General features: G+C 36.3%; 1 protein-coding gene across 4 annotated transcripts in view; it reads left to right on the plus strand.

Moving 5' to 3' along the window:
- The window catches only part of ODAD2 (outer dynein arm docking complex subunit 2), a 180,588-nt gene that overhangs the window by 61,283 nt on the left and 97,553 nt on the right, over nucleotides 1–21,752 (plus strand). The window lies entirely within an intron of this gene.

The following is a 21,752-nucleotide window of genomic DNA, read 5'->3' on the forward strand; positions in this document are numbered from 1 at the left end:
AAAGTCCAGAATGGGAAGAATCCATATAGGCCAAAGCTATTGTATAAGGGTTCTCTAGAGAACCAGAAGCAACAGGATGAGAAAGGTAGAGGGAGGAGACATATGGAGATATATTTAAGGAATTGGCTCATGTGAATGTGGTGTCTTGGCAAGTCCACATTCTGATGGGGGAGCCTGGAAAGCTGGAGACTCAGGAAAGAGCTGCAGTTTGAGGTCAAGGCAGTCTGCTGGCAGAATTCCACAGAGGAAGTCAGCCTTTTTCTATTAAGGCCTTCAACTGATTGGATGAAGCCCACTAACATTATGGAGAATAATCTGCTGTACTCAAAGTCTACCAATTTAAATATCATCCTCATCCAAAAAACACGTTCACAGAAATATGCAAAATAACATTTGACTAAATATCTGGGTATCCCTTAATCCAGTCGACTTATAAACATTAGCTATAACATGTCCCCTCTTTGTCAACTTGGTACCCATTCATGCATCTCCTTAAACCATGCTTAAGTCTGTAGAAAGATAATAACAAGGCCATATTCCTGCCTAATACTATACAGCTATCCAGTGTACCACTGAAAATACACTAACCCTTTTCCCAGAAGAGGAAGCAGAGTTCTTGGATGATATTTACTCTTCTTCTTGATATCCTGTTACTTAAATACTCTGATATAAAGCTAACCATTCTTAAAAGCCATGCTATAAAGTCATTATGTCTCATGTTACATGACAAGAGGATAAGAGAGGGAAGAAAACAAAGATACACACATATTTATAACAAAGAATATTCATGACAATTATAATATTCATTCTGTAACTGGTCATGTGGTCATAGCTGGTATTTATAACTACCTTCTTTCATTCCTCATTCCATATTCCCTTTGCCCTCAGCAAGCACTTTAGCTGGATGTGGTTCTTTACCTGGTGGGGTAACCCAAACCTTCATTCCTGAGGGTCTGGGCCATTAGTAGTCCTGCCTGGATTGGGCTGTTGTAGTTTTCCATCGACCTTAATCACAGGGCATGGTAATACTTAAGACCTGCCCTAAGGGATCTCCTGTTTTCCAGATATAGTCTTCTTTACTTCCATTGTGGAATAGTTCAATTTACCCTTGGTAATTGGGATCACCCCAGCCAACACAGTAACTCCCTTCGTTGCTTGTTGATTTAGAGGCATGGGGAGGCCAAAGTGGTCAGGTGGCAATTTTAACTTTGAATTCAGTGCCCATGAATCCTGGCTATGGAAACAATAACACCTCATTATTTGCAGCTTGATAGCTCTTTTGGCCTATCCTATAGACTCCCAGAGGTCTGAAAACCTTCCTTCATTTCATCCTATCTCTGTCCCCTTCAGTCGAAGTTGGCAGTTTCTTGAGATGGTTGATTGGATCCATGAGTCACACCTGTTATCTTGTTATACTATGATTCTTCTATATATCTCCTATATAATTTGATTTTGATTCACTCATTCATTCAACTCTTCAATATGTGTGACCAGGCACTCAGGGCTACTGTGTATGGATATACCCTGCACAACCCCAGGGAACACCATTCACATAGACATATACAGAGTACCACATATTGTGGGGCCATACATCAACTCTGCTGAAGTGTAGTTTGCTATTTCACCATTTGATTATTAGAGGAAGCTCATAACGTACGCCAGTAGTCTCTGGTAGTACCTTCTTCCTTCTGCTCACTTTCCTGGCATTTGTGATTCATTTGTGTTCAGTCAGGTCCTCTTCCTTCACAGGAAGCCTGAAACTCGATAGCCTTGGAGCCCTGTTAATGTGATTCTGGTCTAACCACATGTCTGGTATACAAGTACTGAAGCCACTATAACTCTTTTTGGATTTGGTTATTGGAGCCGTAGGCTCAGGTGTTTCAGACACCAAGGAACACTAGTTGTTACCCATGATATCTTCGAGAGAAGAACATCAGCCAGACTTAGAAGACACTTTTCTGATGTATTTATCTTTCTGAAAAGCACAAGGTATAGCACCTGATAAATGTTTGTCAGAAATGGTTTTGTGTATTTCTTTTGACCTATGGCTCTTGTTTACTTTTTGTCTGCTCATATCTGCCAACTACACCCACTGCCTCTGAATGTTTTTTGAATGTGTCCTCCTGCTCTCTGCCCTCAGTTGAGGTTCTGTCTTCTTTTACCTGGACCATTGAAGCAGGTCCTGTTTGGTCTCATCTCACATCTGTCCCCTTCCATACCTTTCTGCATGGCACTGAAATTTGGTTTCCTAAACTGTAGATCTGATAGGGTTGTTTCCTTGGCCTAAGGAACCGTCAGGGACTTCTCAGCCTTTAAAAACCAAACCTAAATTCCTTCACCTGGCATTTAAAGCATTTGCCTCCTGGCCCCTTCTGCCTCCCAAGCTTCATCTTTTCCCTGCAGATGTTAGTTAATTAGAGTTATATTGTTATTTGTTTATTCCTTATTCATTACACAAATATTAATCAAATATCTTTTGTGGTAGGCACTGAAAGGATAGCATACCCAAAGCAAAGTTCCTGCTCTCTTGGAACTTACATTCTGTTGTGTATGTGGGACACAGACTCTAAACTCTTAAACAATTTCAGATGGTGCTAAATGCTATAAAGAAATTAGCACTATAGGGGCACCTGGGTGGCTCAGTCAGTTAAGCATCAAACTCTTGGTTTCGGCTCAGGTCACGATCTCTTGGGTTTCATGGGATCGCGCCCTGCATTAGGCTCTTTGCTGGTAGTGCAGAGACTGCATGTTTTTCTCTGTCTCCCTCCTGTCCCTCCCCCATTGGCGCTGTCTCTGTCTCTCTCAAAATAAATAAACTTAAAAAAAGAAAACTGCACAATTGAAAGAGAGTGAGTGAAGGTGGTTACATTAGCAGCAGTGGAAAGAGGAAAGAGAAAGTGGAAGACAGGACAGTAGTCTCTGAGAGGATAATATTTGAACAAAGATCTGAGAGATAAGAGGACAGCCTGAGGGAAGAACACCAGACAAGGAGCAGCAAACACAAAAGCCCTGGGATGGGGTTGAGCTCAGCTTGAGAAGCTACCTTGAGGTTGTTGGGTTTTTTTTTTTCTATATATACTTTTCATATATATTTTATCACTGTGTGTCTTGTTAGTAGTATGTGTTTTCCTGTATCACTGTGTGACTGTGTCATGAATCATCTTTTTATCTCTTGATGATTACTAATTGATTTTTAATTGAGTTCTTTAATTTCAGTATAGTTAACATGCAGTGTTATATTAGTTTCAGGAGTACAATATAGTGATTCAACACTTCTATACATTACTCAGTGCTCATCACAACAAGTTCACTCCTTAATCTCCATCACCTATTTCACTCACACCCCCACCCACCTCCCCTTTGGTAACCATCAGTTTGTTCTCTATACTTAAGAGTCTGTAGGGGTGCCTGGGTGGCTCAGTTGGTTAGGCGACCGACTTCAGCTCAGGTCATGATCTCACAGTTCGTGAGCTCGAGCCCCGCGTCAGGCTCTGTGCTGACAGCTCAGGGCCTGGAGCCTACTTCAGATTCTGTGTCTCCCGTCTCTCTACCCCTCCCCTGCTCACGCTCTGTGTCTGTCTCTTAATAATAAATAAACGTTAAAAATTTTTTAAAAAAAGTCTGCTTCTTGGTTTGTCTCTTTCTTTTTTTCCTTTGTTCATTTGTTTTGTTTCTTAAATTCCATATATGAGTGAGATCATATGGTATTTTTCTCTGACTTATTTCACTTAGCATTATACTCTCATGTTGTTGCTAATAGCAAGATATTATTCTTTTTATGGCTGAATAATATTCCATTGTGTATATATACTACTCCTTTATCCATTCATCAGTCGATGGACACTTGGGCTGCTTCCATAATTTGGCTATTGTAAATAATGCTACAGTAAACATAGGTATGCATATATCACTTTGAATTAGTGTTTTTGTATTTTTTGTGTAAATACCCAGTAGTGTAATTCCTGGGTCATAAGGTAGTTCTATTTTTGACTTTTTGAGGAAACTCCATCCTGTTTTCCACAGTGCTGCACCAGTTTGCATTCCTATTAACAATGCGATAGGGTTCCTTTTTCTCCACATCCTTGCCAACACCTATTGTTTCTTCTGTTTTTGATTTTAGCCATTCTGACAGGTGTGAGGTGATATCTCATTGTGGTTTTGATTTGCATTTCCCTGATGATGAGTGATGTTGAGTATCTTTTCATGTGTCTGTTGGCCATCTGTTTGGATTCTTTGGACCAATGTCTGTTCATGTCGTCTGCCTATTTTTAAATTGGGTTATTGGTGGGGGGGACTATTGAGTTCTATAAGTTCTTTATATATTTTTACTAATTACCCTTTATTGGATATATCATTTGCAAGTATCTTCTCCCACCCAGTAGGTTGTCTTTTAGTCTTGTTGATTGTTTCCTTCTCTGGGCAGAAGATTTTTATTTTGATGAAGTCTCAATAGTTTATTTTTGCTTTTATATCCCTTGCCTCAGGATACCTATTTAGAAAGATGTTGCTATGGCCAATGTCAGAAATCACTGCCTGTGCTCTCTTTTTATGGTTTCGCGTCTCATACTTAGGTCTTTAATCCATTTTGAGTTTATTTTTGTGTATGGTGTAAGCAAGTGGTCCAGTTTAATTCTTTTGCACATTGCTGTCCAGTTAACCCAACACTATTTGTTGAAGAGGCTGTCTTTTTCCCATTGCATATTCTTTCCTCCTTTGTCAGTGGTTAATTGAACATATAACTGTGGGTTTGTTTCTGGGTTTTCTATTCTGTTCCAATAATACATACAAATATATTGAATTTCATCTGTATAGACTAGAATTCATTCTTGCAAAGCCCCTTCTTCTATCCCAGATTTAATGACTTCCACATAAGTCATCATCAGGTTATTTAGTTGACACCTAAAAATTACTTCTAAATATCATCATTATTTTCACAGTGCGCCTCCAAACCCATTTTAATATAACTCTGTTAGATAAATTGTTATATTTACTGATTTTTCAGTTGAACCCATTCAGGAAAAAGCCAGAGAAAACACTTTCCTTGTTCTGAATTTTAATGTAGGTTTTGGAACAACAAAATGTAATGAGAGAAGAACAACAACTCAGTGACAAACAACAGGCCTTAAAGACCTTTTGACTGAGTTGGGGAGACAGACAAGCAATTTTAAAATGTCAGAGTAGATGATGAAATGGCAGTAAGTAAAAATTTATTTGTAAATACACAGACTAATTTGAATAATTTTATGAAAGGCTTAACTTCTGATTAATAATCTGAAAACCACAAAAAAAGAACAAAAGTAAGAAAGAAAGCACATTCTCCCAAACAAGGATATGTCCACAATTCCAAATCTTAAATGTGAAACACACCTGTAAAATGTAGGTAAATTATTAACCTGTGTGTAATATGCTGACAGCTAACACATGCTGCTTCATATCTTTAGATTTCCCCTCAAATAAGTGTCATGGTCATGAAATGCATGGCCAGTCTTTTTTTTTTCCCCCATAGCAGAGATTAGGGGAATGAATCGGCCTTGGAAGAAGTGAGGAATTTCCCATCAGAGACCTAGTTTTGCATTGTAAAACAGCAGAAGTGGAGCCTAAGGAAAAGTCATATGGACATGTCGTTTTATATTGTCTATGATAGTCTTCTAGCCTAAGGAGATTGCTAGAGACCCTTTAGGGTAAAAAGGATACTAGAGATGATGATTTCGGGATTGCAACACAATGAAGCTATAAATTTTTAGAGATTTGGAGTAAGCTAGATTGACTGAATGCTCAGAACTGAATGGAAGAGTTGTGTTCACAAGGCAAAGAGAATTGCAGATTTTTGTAGGATTGTGTTTGAGGTAATTCTATCATTAAAGGAAACAGACAGATTCTGACAAATAATTTCCCCACAATCACAAGGCTATTATATACCCCCTGTTAGTAAAAGAGCCAAAAGAAATCACATAAAATTTTACTAAGACTGTATCAGACAACTTAAATAATTGTGACAAGCAAGTAGTCAGAGCTCAGAAGAGAAATAGAAAAATTATTGAACTTAAAGCCTGAATGAATGCAAAAGAAGTATAATAAACAACTGAAAACACAGGCATGTGATGTATAGGACATACAAAATGAAATGAAGAATATACTAAAATTACAGTAGGGAAATTGATAAATATGGAACCCAAGGAGATCCAACATAAACATAATGGGTATTCTGTAAGAAGAGGTTGGAACCAGTGGAATGTGATCGATCTTAATTAAAGATACAACAGGGATGCCTGGGTGGCTCAGTTGGTTAAGCGTCTGACTCCGGCTCAGATCACGATCTCATAGTTTGTAGGTTTGAGCCCCACATCAGCTCTGTGCTGACAGCTCAGAGCCTGGAGCCTGCTTTGGATTCTGTGTCTCCCTCTCTCTGCGCACCTCTCCTGCCCCCCACTTGTGCTCTGTTTCTCTCTCAAAAAATAAACATTAAAAAAAAAGATACAATAGAAGAAAAATTTTTGTGTGAATCTGTAGGTCAAACAACCCAAAAAAACCCTGGTAATATTGATACAGAGTGGCCAACAGTAATGAATTCTGATAAATCTACTTGCATTTCAAAAGTAAAGGAAGAAATATCTAGGCAAAAGAACAAACCATGAGGACAGAATGTCTTCACACTTCTCCATAGCTTTGGTTAAGGTCAAAAGACATTGATTGAAGGATCAAATCTCTCTCAGATTAACATTCTGAAGGAGAAAAAATATTGCCTAAGAATTTTGCATCCAGCCAAGTTGTTCTTCAAGTATGAAGGTAGAAACACATTCTCAATCACACAAGGAATTAGTGACTACAGTACTAGCTCTTCTTGAAAAAACTGTCAATTATAAAAAGTCAATCAGGAAATTACTCAAAGTATTTGAAAACAAAAATATGGCTAAAAGGTATTAGTGGAAACCAAAGAAAATAATGGAGGAGTTATCATTAGGGGAATTATGTACATTTTATAAATACTGATGATAATGTAATAATACAACTGACAAAAAATAAAACCTAAGTGCAAGGGGGGTGAGTTAGTGTGCAAATTTGATCATCTCTCACATAAATGAATCAGTAGATACTATATACAACATTCTTTTACCTATTTGTTTATCATCTATCCATCCATTTATCTATCTCTCTTACATATCCATCCATCCTGTTATCCAACTTAAGTCATAAAGAAATGTTCAGAATCACTTATATTAGTTATCAATGATTGTTATTTCTGAATGGTAGGATTTGGGATCATTTATTTTCTTCTTTGTATTTTTCTGTACATGTATATGATGAATATGTATCATCTTTACAAAACCAAAGTTCTTGTTGAATGCCTTGCATAATCCTCTTTTATTCTGTATAGAATAATGACTGAGAGCATAGATTCCGGAACCATTGCCTGGGATGCCAGTCTCACCATTTACCAGCTATGTTTCCTTTGACAAATTATTGACTACTTGGTGCCTTGGTTACCACATATATAAAATGGGAATATGAAGTGTACCTGTCTCATTGGGTTGTTGTGACTATTATGCGAACTAATATGTGAAAAGTGCTTGATACATAATAAGTGCTGGGTAAATGCCAGCTTGTATTGTTCATGTAGCAGTAGCTTCAATTAATAACAATTTTAAAATGATAATACATAAATAGAAAATTAAAGTCAGACTGTCTGGTGTTTGCACTCATCTGTAGATGAGTTCCTTGTTTTTTGTGTTTCTCTTGCATCAAATTAATCGTGTTATTTAACTTGTTATAAAATTTTGAACAAGTGACCCCTACATGGTGACTAACTCACTTTAAACTCTCAGCTGCAACTAAGGAGCTTGGAGGGTGTGGCATTGACATGTAAAGAGGCAATTATAATTCAGGTCTTTGCATCATGTTAATAAGCTTGTTTTTTGTTTTAAAGTTGACTGAAGATTACTGAAGGGTTTTAAGTATAACTTGAGATAGAGGAACATGTTAAGGGATCATTGTAGGCCAGAGGTGAAGGTGGCTTAAACTAAGCCAGTGGAATATAATATAATAAAGAATAAAGAAATGAACAGATTAAAGAGAGATATAAAAGGAAAGAATGGATAAACCAGGTGAACGATTGAACATGAGTTCTAAAGAAGAAGGAGGAGTGATGGATGATATTTAGGTTTCTTTTCTTTTGTTTAATTGAATAAATTTGAGGTGCACATTGTGTAAGAGTATGATATATGTACAGCATGTTACTTTGATATATGCATATTTAGGTTTCCAACTTTGGCAACTAGATCAATAATGGTACCACTTACTGATATAGGGAATATAGGTGCAGGACTAAGTGAAGGAAGACTGAACTTCACTTGGGGAGATACAAGGTCAATTTGTTCATCATTTTAGTGCCTAACACAGTCCTAAGCTTAGGGTAGGCACCCAACAAACATTTACTGTATAATGAATGGATGGTGAATTCAGCTATGGTTGGGTGGGCACTGAGGTTCCCATGATACACATCCAAGTGTGATGGCAACCAGTCTATTGGATATTTGTGTCTAAAGCTCAGCATAGAGATGCAGGTCAGAAATAGTGTTGTATTTGGTAACTGAAGTCATGGCTATATGTGAGAGATTGTGAGGAAGGGAAAGCAAAGTGAACAGAATCCTACTGAACCCAGTCTTTTAGGGAGAATGCACGTACCCAAGAAGTAGCTATAAGGAAGCTGAGAAGGATCAGCCAGAGAGTCGGGAGGAAAATTAAACAAGTTATTGAAAAAGAGAGGGAAGAGAGCGTTTAAAAGAAAGTGTTCAAAATTGTCAAATTCCATGAGAAGGCCTCATAAGATAAAGATAAAAACTGTCCTTTCTTGGGCAACAAGGAGGTTGATGAATCCTTTTGTACTTGTAAATACGGTTTTCCCACAAATGTTTTTATAAACGCACTAAAGCAGTTTCAGAAAACAGTGTTTTGAGTTTGGTAGGAATCCAAACAGCATTACCCTTGGCATCATATTTCAGACATGGCTGTTATTGGTAGATTTGCAGGATTTATTGCATCTTTGAGCTTTCAGTTAAATGGCAAGGAAATGACAAACAAATAAATACCTCTCCCCTGTGTAAGTCTTATATAATTCATAGGTTAGGAACTTATTTTAATGACTAGCGGTTTTATGTTTCAGCGATTTGTCTGTGGCTGGGGCTAAGACTTAGGTCACAAAGCAGGATAAACATATATACTCATAGCACAGTTTTATTAACTTTGTGCAATATAATGCCTAAGCAATTCTCTTCCTTTCTATATATTTTTAATAAGAAACACTGTAATAGTAACAGTTTGACTACTGAATCAAAAGTAATTTTTTTTTTTTAAGTTTCTGTTTATTTTATTTTATTTTTTTTAATTTTTTTTTTTTTTAATATATGAAATTTACTGTCAAATTGGTTTCCATACAACACCCAGTGCTCATCCCAAAAGGTGCCCTGCTCAATACCCATCACCCACCCTGCCCTCCCTCCCACCCTGCCCTCCCTCCCACCCCCCATCAACCCTCAGTTTGTTCTCAGTTTTTAACAGTCTCTAATGCTTTGGCTCTCTCCCACTCTAACCTCTTTTTTTTTTTTTTCCTTCCCCTCCCCCATGGGTTTCTGTTATGTTTCTCAGGATCCACATAAGAGTGAAACCATATGGTATCTGTCTTTCTCTGTATGGCTTATTTCACTTAGCATCACACTCTCCAGTTCCATCCATGTTGCTACAAAAGGCCATATTTCATTTTTTCTCATTGCCACGTAGTATTCCATTGTGTATATAAACCACAATTTCTTTATCCATTCATCAGTTGATGGACATTTAGGCTCTTTCCATAATTTGGCTATTGTTGAGAGTGCCGCTATAAACATTGGGGTACAGGTGCCCCTATGCATCAGTACTCCTGTATCCCTTGGATAAATTCCTAGCAGTGCTATTGCTGGGTCATAAGGTAGGTCTATTTTTAATTTTCTGAGGAACCTCCACACTGCTTTCCAGAGCGGCTGCACCAATTTGCATTCCCACCGACAGTGCAAGAGGGTTCCTGTTTCTCCACATCCTCTCCAGCATCTATAGTCTCCTGATTTCTTCATTTTGGCCACTCTGACTGGCGTGAGGTGGTATCTGAGTGTGGTTTTGATTTGTATTTCCCTGATAAGGAGCGACGTTGAACATCTTTTCATGTGCCTGTTGGCCATCCGGATGTCTTCTTTAGAGAAGTGTCTATTCATGTTTTCTGCCCATTTCTTCACTGGGTTATTTGTTTTTCGGGTGTGGAGTTTGATGAGCTCTTTATAGATTTTGGATACTAGCCCTTTGTCCGATGTGTCATTTGCAAATATCTTTTCCCATTCCGTTGGTTGCCTTTTAGTTTTGTTGGTTGTTTCCTTTGCTGTGCAGAAGCTTTTTATCTTCATAAGGTCCCAGTAATTCACTTTTGCTTTTAATTCCCTTGCCTTTGGGGATGTGCCGAGTAAGAGATTGCTACGGCTGAGGTCAGAGAGGTCTTTTCCTGCTTTCTCCTCTAAGGTTTTGATGGTTTCCTGTCTCACATTCAGGTCCTTTATCCATTTTGAGTTTATTTTTGTGAATGGTGTGAGAAAGTGGTCTAGTTTCAACCTTCTGCATGTTGCTGTCCAGTTCTCCCAGCACCATTTGTTAAAGAGACTGTCTTTTTTCCATTGGATGTTCTTTCCTGCTTTGTCAAAGATGAGTTGGCCATACGTTTGTGGGTCTAGTTCTGGGGTTTCTATTCTATTCCATTGGTCTATGTGTCTGTTTTTATGCCAATACCATGCTGTCTTGATGATGACAGCTTTGTAGTAGAGGCTAAAGTCTGGGATTGTGATGCCTCCTGCTTTGGTCTTCTTCTTCAAAATTACTTTGGCTATTCGGGGCCTTTTGTGGTTCCATATGAATTTTAGGATTGCTTGTTCTAGTTTCGAGAAGAATGCTGGTGCAATTTTGATTGGGATTGCATTGAATGTGTAGATAGCTTTGGGTAGTATTGACATTTTGACAATATTTATTCTTCCAATCCATGAGCAGGGAATGTCTTTCCATTTCTTTATATCTTCTTCAATTACCTGCATAAGCTTTCTATAGTTTTCAGCATACAGATCTTTTACATCTTTGGTTAGATTTATTCCTAGGTATTTTATGCTTCTTGGTGCAATTGTGAATGGGATCAGTTTCTTCATTTGTCTTTCTGTTGCTTCATTGTTAGTGTATAAGAATGCAACTGATTTCTGCACATTGATTTTGTATCCTGCAACTTTGCTGAATTCATGTATCAGTTCTAGCAGACTTTTGGTGGAGTCTGTCGGATTTTCCATGTATAATATCATGTCATCTGCAAAAAGCGAAAGCTTGACTTCATCTTTGCCAATTTTGATGCCTTTGATTTCCTTTTGTTGTCTGATTGCTGATGCTAGAACTTCCAGCACTATATTAAACAGCAGCGGTGACCGTGGGCATCCCTGTCGTGTTCCTGATCTCAGGGAAAAAGCTCTCAGTTTTTCCCCGTTGAGGATGATGTTAGCTGTGGGCTTTTCATAAATGGCCTTTATGATCTTTAAGTATGTTCCTTCTATCCCGACTTTCTCAAGGGTTTTTATTAAGAAAGGGTGCTGGATTTTGTCAAAGGCCTTTTCTGCATCGATTGACAGGATCATATGGTTCTTCTCTTTTTTTTTGTTAATGTGATGTATCACGTTGATCGATTTGCGAATGTTGAACCAGCCAAAAGTAATTTTTAAGAAACCAATGATTTCACAAAACTCTATTGACTTTTTTCCACACTTCAGATTACTGCTTTTAGAAACTCAGTATAAATTATTTCATATTAATTATGCCCTCCCCTAGGATCTAAAATGGAAACAGGTATTCTCACATACCAAGTTCATGAAAAAGTAGATTTACTTGTGCTGAATTTTATTCTTTTATTGACTTTGAATATCTATTTAAAATATATAGAATTCATCTGGAGGTAAGCTCACCTTACCAGATATATGAAATCCCACCAACATTGCAAAAAACATTTGTGTTTTGGGGAGTGTAGCTTTCTATTAAAATACTATAAAATTCCAAACAACTAAAAAATATTGAAGCTAAAAATTTTAAGAAATATCTATGATTTATTTTCTACATGTCAAGATTTTTACTTTTTTTAAAAATTCTTTTTAGCTTTTATTTTGCAATAGCATTAGACTTATAGAAAAGTTGCACAATTGGAGAGTAGAGACTACAGAGAGTTCCCATATACCCTGCATCCAGCTTCCCTTAACACTCTCCATAATCATAGTGAAATTATAGGAATTTTTATTTGTTGAATTCTAGTTTTTTGACTTAGAAGAGTCAAGTTTCCTTCATTGGATTTTGTACATTTTTGTTCAGTTCATTCCTAAGTATTTCCTCTCCCTTGTTGATGGGGTACATGTGTTTTTTCCTGCCATTATGTCCCTCCATTTATTGTCTCTATGAACACTATTAAATTTTATATATTAATTCTATGTGCTACCACCTTGCAGAATTCTCTTATTGTTTAAGTTCATTTTATTGTTAATTCTCTAGCACAGTGGTTGACACACTACAGCCATGGGCCAAATCCTATCTTTATTAATAAAGTTTTATTGGAACATAGTCTCACTCATAAATTTATTACCATCTTTGGCTGTTTTTATGCTACAATGGCAGGGTTGAGTAGTTGTGACAGAGATTGAATGACCCACAAAAACTAAAATACTACCTAGCCCTTTACAGAAAAATTTGCTGGCCTCTGCTCCAGGATATTCCAGAGAAAATTGTACTTCTTCATAAATTCTTTAAATTGATTTCTCTTGTCTAATTTCACTAGTTTCCTAACATAATGTTAAATAATAGTGTAGGCAGTGATCTCCTTTGCCTGATTTATTCCTGATTTTAGTGGAAATGCCTCTAGTATTTTTCTATTAAGTACAATAATGTCTTGAAGACTAAAGTATATATATTTTATCATCTTAAAATTTAAATTAATTAAATTAAAACTCAATTTCTATTTTAAAGTGTTTTTTTTTTAAATCAGAAATAAGTATTGAATTTTGTCAAAGGCTGTTTACACACTTTAGGAGATTATGCTCCATATGTTTCATTGTGATATTTCCCTTATCTCTATTAATATGGTGAGTAATATTAAGTGGGTTTCCAAGGGTGCCTGGGTGACTTAGTTGATTAAGTGTCCAACTCTTGATTTCAGCTCAGGTCATGATCTCATGATCGTGAGATCAAGTTCCGTGTCAGGCTCCACACCCAGCATGGGATTCTTCCTCTCCCTCTCCCTCTGCCTCTCCTCTACTCTCCCTCAAAAAAAAAAAAAAAAAATAATAATAATGGGTTTCCAAACACTGAACCAACCTTGCATTCCAGAAATAAATTTTATTTACTATAATGTACTATTTTTTAGTGTAGTATATGATTTTACTCATTAATATTTTATTTAGTATTTTTGTAATTGACACCAGTGATATTGGTCTTTGGCTAGTTTCTTTTTCTTTTTTTCTCTCTTCTTTTTTTTTTTTTTCCACTCTCTATGAAGTCTAGGTATCAGTGCTATACCTGCTTCACAAAAATGCCTTAGGAAGTTTTCTTTCATTTCAGTACTCTGGAATAATTTATTGACCAATGGGACCACCTAGGCTTTAAAGGTTCAGTAGAAGTCTTCTGTGCAATCATATGGCCTTGCTGTGTGTGTGTGTGTGTGTGTGTGTGTGTGTGTGTGTGTTATTAGTTCCTTATTAGCTTTCTCTAGTTCTTCTATGGAATCTGTTCTATTTACATTTCCTAATCTAATGGTCAATTATGGCATCTGCAGTTCCTTATAAAAAGGATAGATTCCATTTACATTATCAAATTTATTTGAATTAGTGGTGTGCAAAGTAATAAATTATGATTTTTAAATTTTGTCTTTTTTTAATGGTTATTTTCCACTTGTCATTTTTTGGTTTTGTATATGTGAGCGTTAGTCTAGTACTTTCCTCAGTAAGGTATCCAGTATAGCTTTTCTATTTTTATTTTTTTCTGAAAGAATAGTTTATTAATTAGATGTAGTGTTCTATTCTCTACCTCAAATTTCTTCTATCTTTAGTAATTCCTTGTTGCTTTCTTGTGGTTTATTTTGTAACATTTTTCATAATGTTTTGAGCTGAGAAGTTATGTCATTTATTTTTATTCTTTGTTTAAATAATAAAAGTAGTTTGTGCGTAAATTTTCCTTTTACATACTTTAAATATCCCTTGTATAGTTGATATGTAGTGATTTCATTGTCTTCATTTTTTAGAAATTCTTTTATTTCAGTTTGTGTTTTCCTTTTAGCCCTAGGAATTGTTTAATAAATATTTTTTGTAATTCCACAAGGAAGAACCTTCTGATTTTTTCTTGTTAGCTATTTCTCATTATAAAGATATCCCCCACTTTTTGGAAGTTAACATTATGCCACTTCACTTTTATGAAAGACCTACATTAGTACCTGTTTTCACTAACTGAAAGAAATCCAAAGAGTTTTCTGCTTTTATGAGAAAAGGCAAAAAGCAAAAATAGCGTGCAGCATTTGTTTCACAGTGAGCCATTACAGAGGCAGTGTGCACACCACACAATGAGAGTGGCAGCCTCAAGCTTCTTCCCCAGGAACTACAGTCTGCATCTCGGCATCAAACCGCCATAGTTTTTTTTTAACTGTATCTGCAAGCATCTGTGCCTTATCTCAATTAATTTTGTGCATCTGTTAGTAAGATGTGTCATAAGGTATCAGAAAAGCCTAAGAGAGGTTATTTTTGGAGTCTGGGAATGCTCAAAGACTTTTTCATATAAATTAATGGTAATTCTTTGCTTTATGCCCTGTTGGCTAATGAAAAGTTTCATGGGAGCACTCTAATTTTAGATAAACTTATACTGTGTTTTGGTCAGAGTGTGTTGATTTTTTAATTTCTACTTTTTATGGAAGTTACTGATTTTTTCCTCATGAGCTAATACAAGGTAGATTTTTACAAAGCATTTAGAGCTACTTGGAATGACAATATATTCCCTATCAATGACGAGTGTAGAGTTTGATCTGCTTTATTATGTCCCTTAGCTCTTCTATCTCTACTTATTGTTTATGCACTTGATCTGTCTTGTACTGAAAATCGTATATAAAAATCTTTCCATTAGTGGGCTTCTGTCTCTTTGTACATCTCATAAGTTTTTACTTCTTAAAGGCAGGTGCTATATTATTTGGTACATGAATGTTTTTAATAGTTGTGAATTTGGGCTTTTAATATTCTAAGAACTATTCTTTGTTATGTTTATTGAGTTTGGGCTTGATTTCTACTTTGTCTGGTATCAGGAACTTTCTTGCTTTCTTATTGTTTGAGTTTTCCTGGAATATCTTGGTCTACCCTTTATTTTTAGTCTTTCTTGAATCATTTTTTTAGGTATTCCCGTTTAAATAGTATATATAGATGGGTCTTGCTGTGTAAACCAAATTAACAATACTTTTTCTTTTAATGAGTTAGTGCAGTCACTTATTGATAATGCTTAATATTTTTGGTCTCAACAATGTTATAATATTTTATAATCATTCATATTTTGTTATATTTGCTACTTTTCTATAAGATTTATGGTCTTTGCTCTTTAATTTTTATTATTATTTAGAAAGGTTTGCATTTTTGTTTTATTCTAGTTGTTTGTCTTTGTACCTGTAAAATTTTTTAATTCTTTTTTTTCTTTTATGTAGATATTTGCTGTTTAGTTTCTCAGTTTTTACTGGTAATCTTTTTTTTTTAAAGTAAGCTTCATGCCCAATGTGGAGTCCATTGCAGGGTTTGAACTCATGACCCTGAGATCAAGACCTGAGCTGAGATCATGAGTCAGAGGCATAACCCAACTGAGCCACCCAAGTGCCCCTTTACTGGTTATCTTTTAACTCTTGCCTATTGTCTATATATTAGTCAATGGGCATATTCTGTTTTTCTCTTTCCTTCCTTCCTCCCATTTTAAGTGCATTTTAAGTGCCTTTGTCGTAACATATAAGATTTGAACATTATTATTCCACCCTTGACTCTGTCCCCCTTGTTTAATCATACATGTATCTCCACACACACACATATGCACATGCACACATATATGTATATACACACGCACACCCATTGGTTTTTTGTTCTAGTTTAGTCATTTTATTTTATTTTTTTCTATTATTTAAATTTTATTATTTTTTAATTTACATCCAAATTCGTTAGCATATAGCACAACAATGATTTCAGGAGTAGATTCCTTAATGCCCCTTACCCATTTAGCCCATCCCCCCTCCCACAACCCCTCCAGTAACCCTGTTTGTTCTCCATATTTAAGAGTCTCTTATGTTTTGTCCTCCCTCCCTGTTTTTATATTATTTTTGTTTCCCTTCCCTTATGTTCATCTGTTTTGTCTCTTAAAGTCCTCATATGAGTGAAGTTATATGATATTTATCTTTCTCTGACTAATTTCACTTACCATAATACCCTCCAGTTCCATCCACATAGTTGCAAATGTCAAGATTTCATTCTTTTTGATTGCCGAGTAATACTCCATTATACATACATCTTCTTTATCCATTCACCCATCGATGGATATGATGGGTGCTCTTTCCATACTTTGGCTATTATTGATAGTGCTGCTATAAACATTGATGTGCATATTTCCCTTCGAAACAGCACACCTGTATTCCTTGGATAAATACCTAGTAGTGCAATTGCTAGCTCATAGGGTAGTTCTATTTTTAATTTTTTGAAGAACCTCCATACTATTTTCCAGAGTGGCTGCACCAGCTTGCATTCCAATTTGCAACAATGCAAAAGAGATCCTCTTTCTCCGCATCCTCGCCAACATCTGTTGTTGCCTGATTTGTTAATGTTAGCCATTCTGACAGGTGTCAGGTGGTATCTCATTGTGGTGTTGATTTGTATTTCCCTGATGATGATGATGTTGCGCATTTTTTCATGTGTTGGTTGGCCATCTGGATGTCTTCTTTGGACACGTGTCTATTCATGTCTTTTGCCCATTCCTTCACTGGATTATTTGTTTTTTGGCTGATAAGTTTGATAAGTTCTTTATAGATTTTGGATACTAACCCTTTATGTGTCATTTGCAAATACCTTCTCCCATTCTGTCGGTGGCCTTTTAGTTTTCCTGATCATTTCCTTTGCTGTGCAGAAGCTTTTTATTTTGATGATGTCCCAGTAGTTCATTTTTGCTTTTGTTTCCCTTGCCTTTGGAAATGTGTTGAGTAAGAAGTTGCTGCGGCCAAGATAAAAGAGGTTTTTGCCTGCTTTCTCCTCGAGGATTTTGATGGCTTCCTGTCTTACATTGAGGTCTTTCATCCATTTTGAGTTTATTTTTGTGTATGGTGTAAGAAAGTGGTCCAGGCTCATTCTTCTGCATATCGCTGTCCAGTTTTCTCAGCACCACTTGCTGAAGAGACTGTCTTTATTCCATTGGATATTCTTTCCTGCTTTGTCAAAGATGAGTTGCCCATACGTTTGTGGGTCCATTTCTGGGTTCTCTATTCTGTTCCATTGATCTGAGTGTCTGTTCTTGTGCCAGTACCATACTGTCTTGATGATTACAGCTTTGAAGTATAGCTTGAAGTCCAGGATTGTGATGCCTCCTGCTTTGGCTTTCTTTTTCAAGACTGCTTTGGCTATTCGGAGTCTTTTCAGATTCCATATAAAGTTTAGGATTGTTTGTTCTAGCTCTGTGAAGAATGCTGGTGTTATTTTGATAGGGATTGCATTGAATATGTAGATTGCTTTGGGTGGTATCGACATTTTAACAATATTTGTTCTTCCTATCCAGGAGCATGGAATCTTTTTCCATTTTTTTCAATTTCTTTCATAAGCTTTCTATAGTTTTCAGTGTATAGATTTTTCACCTCTTTGGTTAGATTTATTCCTAGGTATTTTATGGGTTTTGGTGCAATTGTAAATGGGATCGATTCCTTGATTTCTCTTTCTGTTGCTTCATTGTTGGTGAAGAGGAATGCAACCGATTTCTGTGCATTGATTTTACATCATGCAACTTTGCTGAATTCATGAATCAGTTCTAGCAGTTTTTTCATTGAATCTTTTGGGTTTTCCATGTATCATGTCATCTTCAAAGAGTGAAAGTTTGGCCTCCTCCTGGCCGATTTGGATGACTTTTATTTCTTTGTGTTGTCTGATTGCAGAGGCTAAGACTTCTAATACTATGTTGAATAACAGTGGTGAGAGTGGACATCCCTGTCTTGTTCCTGACCTTAGGGGGAAAGCTCTCAGTTTTTCCCCATTGAGGATGATATGAGCATTGGGTCGTTCATATATGGCTTTTATGATCTCGAGGTATGCTTCTTCTCTCCCTTCTTGAGGGTGTTTATCAAGAAAGGATGCTGTATTTTGTCAAATACTTTCTCTGCATCTATTGAGAGGATCATATGGTTCTTGTCCTTTCTTTTATTGATGTGATGAATCAGTTAATTCTTTTGTGGATACCAAACCAGCCCTGCATCCCAGGTATAAATCCCACTTGGTCATGGTGAATAATTTTTTAATGTATTGTTGGATCTGGTTGGCTAATATCTTGTTGAGGATTTTTGCATCCATATTCCTCAGGGAAATTGGTCTATAGTTCCCCATTTTAGTGGGGTCTCTGTCTGGTTTTAGAATCAAGGTAAGGCTGGCTTCATGGAAAGAGTTTGGAAGTTTTCTTTCCATTTCCATGTTTTGGAACAGCTTCAAGAGAATAGGTGTTAACTCTTCCTTAAATGTTTGGCAGAATTCCCCTGGAAAGCCATCTGGCCCTGGACTCTTGTTTTTGGGGAAATTTTTGATTACTAATTCAATTTCCTTACTGGTTATGGGTCTGTTCAAATTTTCTATTTCTTCCTGTTTAGTGTTGGTAGTGTATATGTTTCTAGGAATTTTTGTCCATTTCTTCCAGATTGCCCATTTTATTGGCATATTATTGCTCATAATATTCTCTTATTATTATTTTTATTTCTGCTGTGTTGGTTGTGATCTCTCCTCTTTCATTCTTGATTTTATTTATTTGGGTCCTTTCCTTTTTCTTTTTGATCAAGCTGGCTAGTGGTTTATCAATTTTGTTAATTCTTTCAAAGCACCAGCTTCTGGTTTCATTGATCTTTTCTACTGTTTTTTTGGTTTCGATAGCATTAATTTCTGCTCTAATCTTTATTATTTCCTGTCTTCTGCTGGTTTTGGGTTTTATTTACTGTTCTTTTTCCAGCTTGTTAAGGCTTAAGGTTAGGTTGTGTATCTGAGATCTTTCTTCCTTCTTTAGGAAGGCCTGGATTGCTATATACTTTCCTCTTATGACCGCCTTTGCTGTGTCCCAGAGGTTTTGGGTTGTGGTGTTATCATTTTCATTGGCTTCCGTATACCTTTTAATTTCCTCTATAACTTCTTGGTTAGCCCATTCATTCTTTAGTAGGATGTTCTTCAGTCTCCAAGTATTTGTTACCTTTCCAAATTTTTTCTTGTGGTTGATTTCGAGTTTCATAGCATTGTGGTCTGAAAATATGCATGGTATGATCTCGATCTTTTTGTACTTGCTGAGGGCTGATTTGTGTCCCAGTATGTGGTCTATTCTGGAGAATGTTCCATGTGCACTGGAGAAGAATGTATATTCTGCTCCTTTAGGGTGAAATGTTCTGAATATATCTGTTAAGTCCATCTGGTCAAGTGTGTCTTTCAAAGCCATTGTTTACTTGTTGATTTTTTGATTAGATGATCTGTCTGTTGCTGTGAGTGGGGTGTTGAAGTCTCCTACTATTATGGTATTACTATCGATGAGTATCTTTATGTTTGTGATTAATTGATTTATATATTTGGGTTCTACCACATTTGGCGCATAAATGTTTACAATTTTTAGGTCTTCTTGATGGATAGGCCCCTCGATTATGATATAATGCCCTTCTTCATCTCTTGATACATGGGATGGAGAACCATCTATCATGCTAATGATCAACAAAAGAAAGCCAGAGTAGCCATACTTATATCAGACAATCTAGACTTTAAAATAAAGACTGTATCTAGTTTAGTCATATTTTAATTTTTTGGAACTCATACTCTAGTAGAATCTTCAAAAAGGACTTATGGGTACAGAATTCCCTAATTTCTTAAATTTTTAAAGTGTCTTTACTTTTATCCTGCTTTAGAAGTATAATTGACAGTTTTTAAAATTGTGTATATTTAAGGGGGACAACATGGTGTTTGCATATAATATACCTTGTGTAATAATTACCACTATCAAGCTAGTGTATTACCACACACAATTACTAGTTTTTTGGTTGTGTGGTGAGAACACAAGATACACTCTCTTAGCAAATTTCAAGTATAGATTATTATTAATATAGTTACCATGCTGTACAGTAGATCTCCAGAACTATTCACTTTATAATTGAAATATTGTACATTTTATCAATATCACCCTATTTTCTCCATGCAGCCCCTGGCAACTACCATTCTATGTTTCTCTAAGTTCAACTTTTTAAAAAAAAAATATTTATTTTGAGAGAGCATAAGTGGGGAGGGGCAGAGAGAGAGGGAGAGAGTGAATCCCAAGCATGTTCTGCACTGTCAGCACAAAGCCCCATGTGGCACTTGAATTCACAAGAACAGTGAGATCCTGACCAGAACCAAAACCAAGAGTTGGACGCTTAACGCACTGAGCCACCCGGGTACCCCTCAACTTTTTTAAAAGTTTTTTATTTTAATTCCAATGTAGTTACAGATATTAGTTTCAGATATACAGTATAGTGATTCAACAATTCTATGCATTACTGAGTGCTCATCTCAACAAGTGAACTCCTTAATCCCCATCACCTGTTTCATACCCCCCATCCACCTCCCTTCTGGCAATCATCTGTTTATCCTCTATAGTTAATAGTCCATGTCTTGGTTTTTCTGTCTCTTTTTTTTCCTTTCTTCACTTTTTTTCTAAATTCTACATATGAATGAAGTCATATGGTATTTGTCTTTCTCCATCTGACTTATTTCACTTAGCATTATACTCTCTAGTTCCATTCATGTTGTTGCAGATGGCAAGATTTCATTCTTTTTATGGCTGTATAATATTCCATTGTACATATATGCCACATCTTCTTTATCCATTCATCTATGATGGACATCTAAGTTCATCTTTTTTAGATTCCACATATAAGTGATATCATGCAATATTTGTCTATGTCAGGCTTATTTCACTTAGCATAATATCTTCCAAATTCATCCACATCATCACAAATACCAGCATTTCTTTCTGTTTAAGGCCAAATAATATTCCAGTGTGTGTGTGTGTGTGTGTGTGTGTGTGTGTGTGTGTGTGTGTGTGTATACATATATATATACTCACAATTTCCTTCCATTCATCTGTCAATGGACACTAAGGTTGTTTCCATATCTTGGCTATTGTGAATACTGCAATGCACAGCAGAGTGCAGGTATCTCTTTGAGATACTGAATTCATTTCCTTTGCATATATACCCAGAAGTGGGATTGCTGGATCATATGCTGGTTCTATTTTTCATTTTTTGAGGAATATTTATCGTGTTTTCCATAATTACTGTACCAATTTACATTCCTAACAACATTGTGCAAGGGTTCCCTTTTCTCCACATCCTCGCCAGCACTTTTTATCTATTGTCTTTTGGGGACTAACCATTCTATAAGGAGTGAGGCAATAGTTTATTGTGGCTTTGATTT

This window comes from Panthera pardus, unplaced genomic scaffold (assembly GCF_024362965.1).
Source record: "Panthera pardus isolate Hobbes unplaced genomic scaffold, ASM2436296v1 HiC_scaffold_6, whole genome shotgun sequence".
NCBI lineage: Eukaryota > Metazoa > Chordata > Mammalia > Carnivora > Felidae > Panthera > Panthera pardus.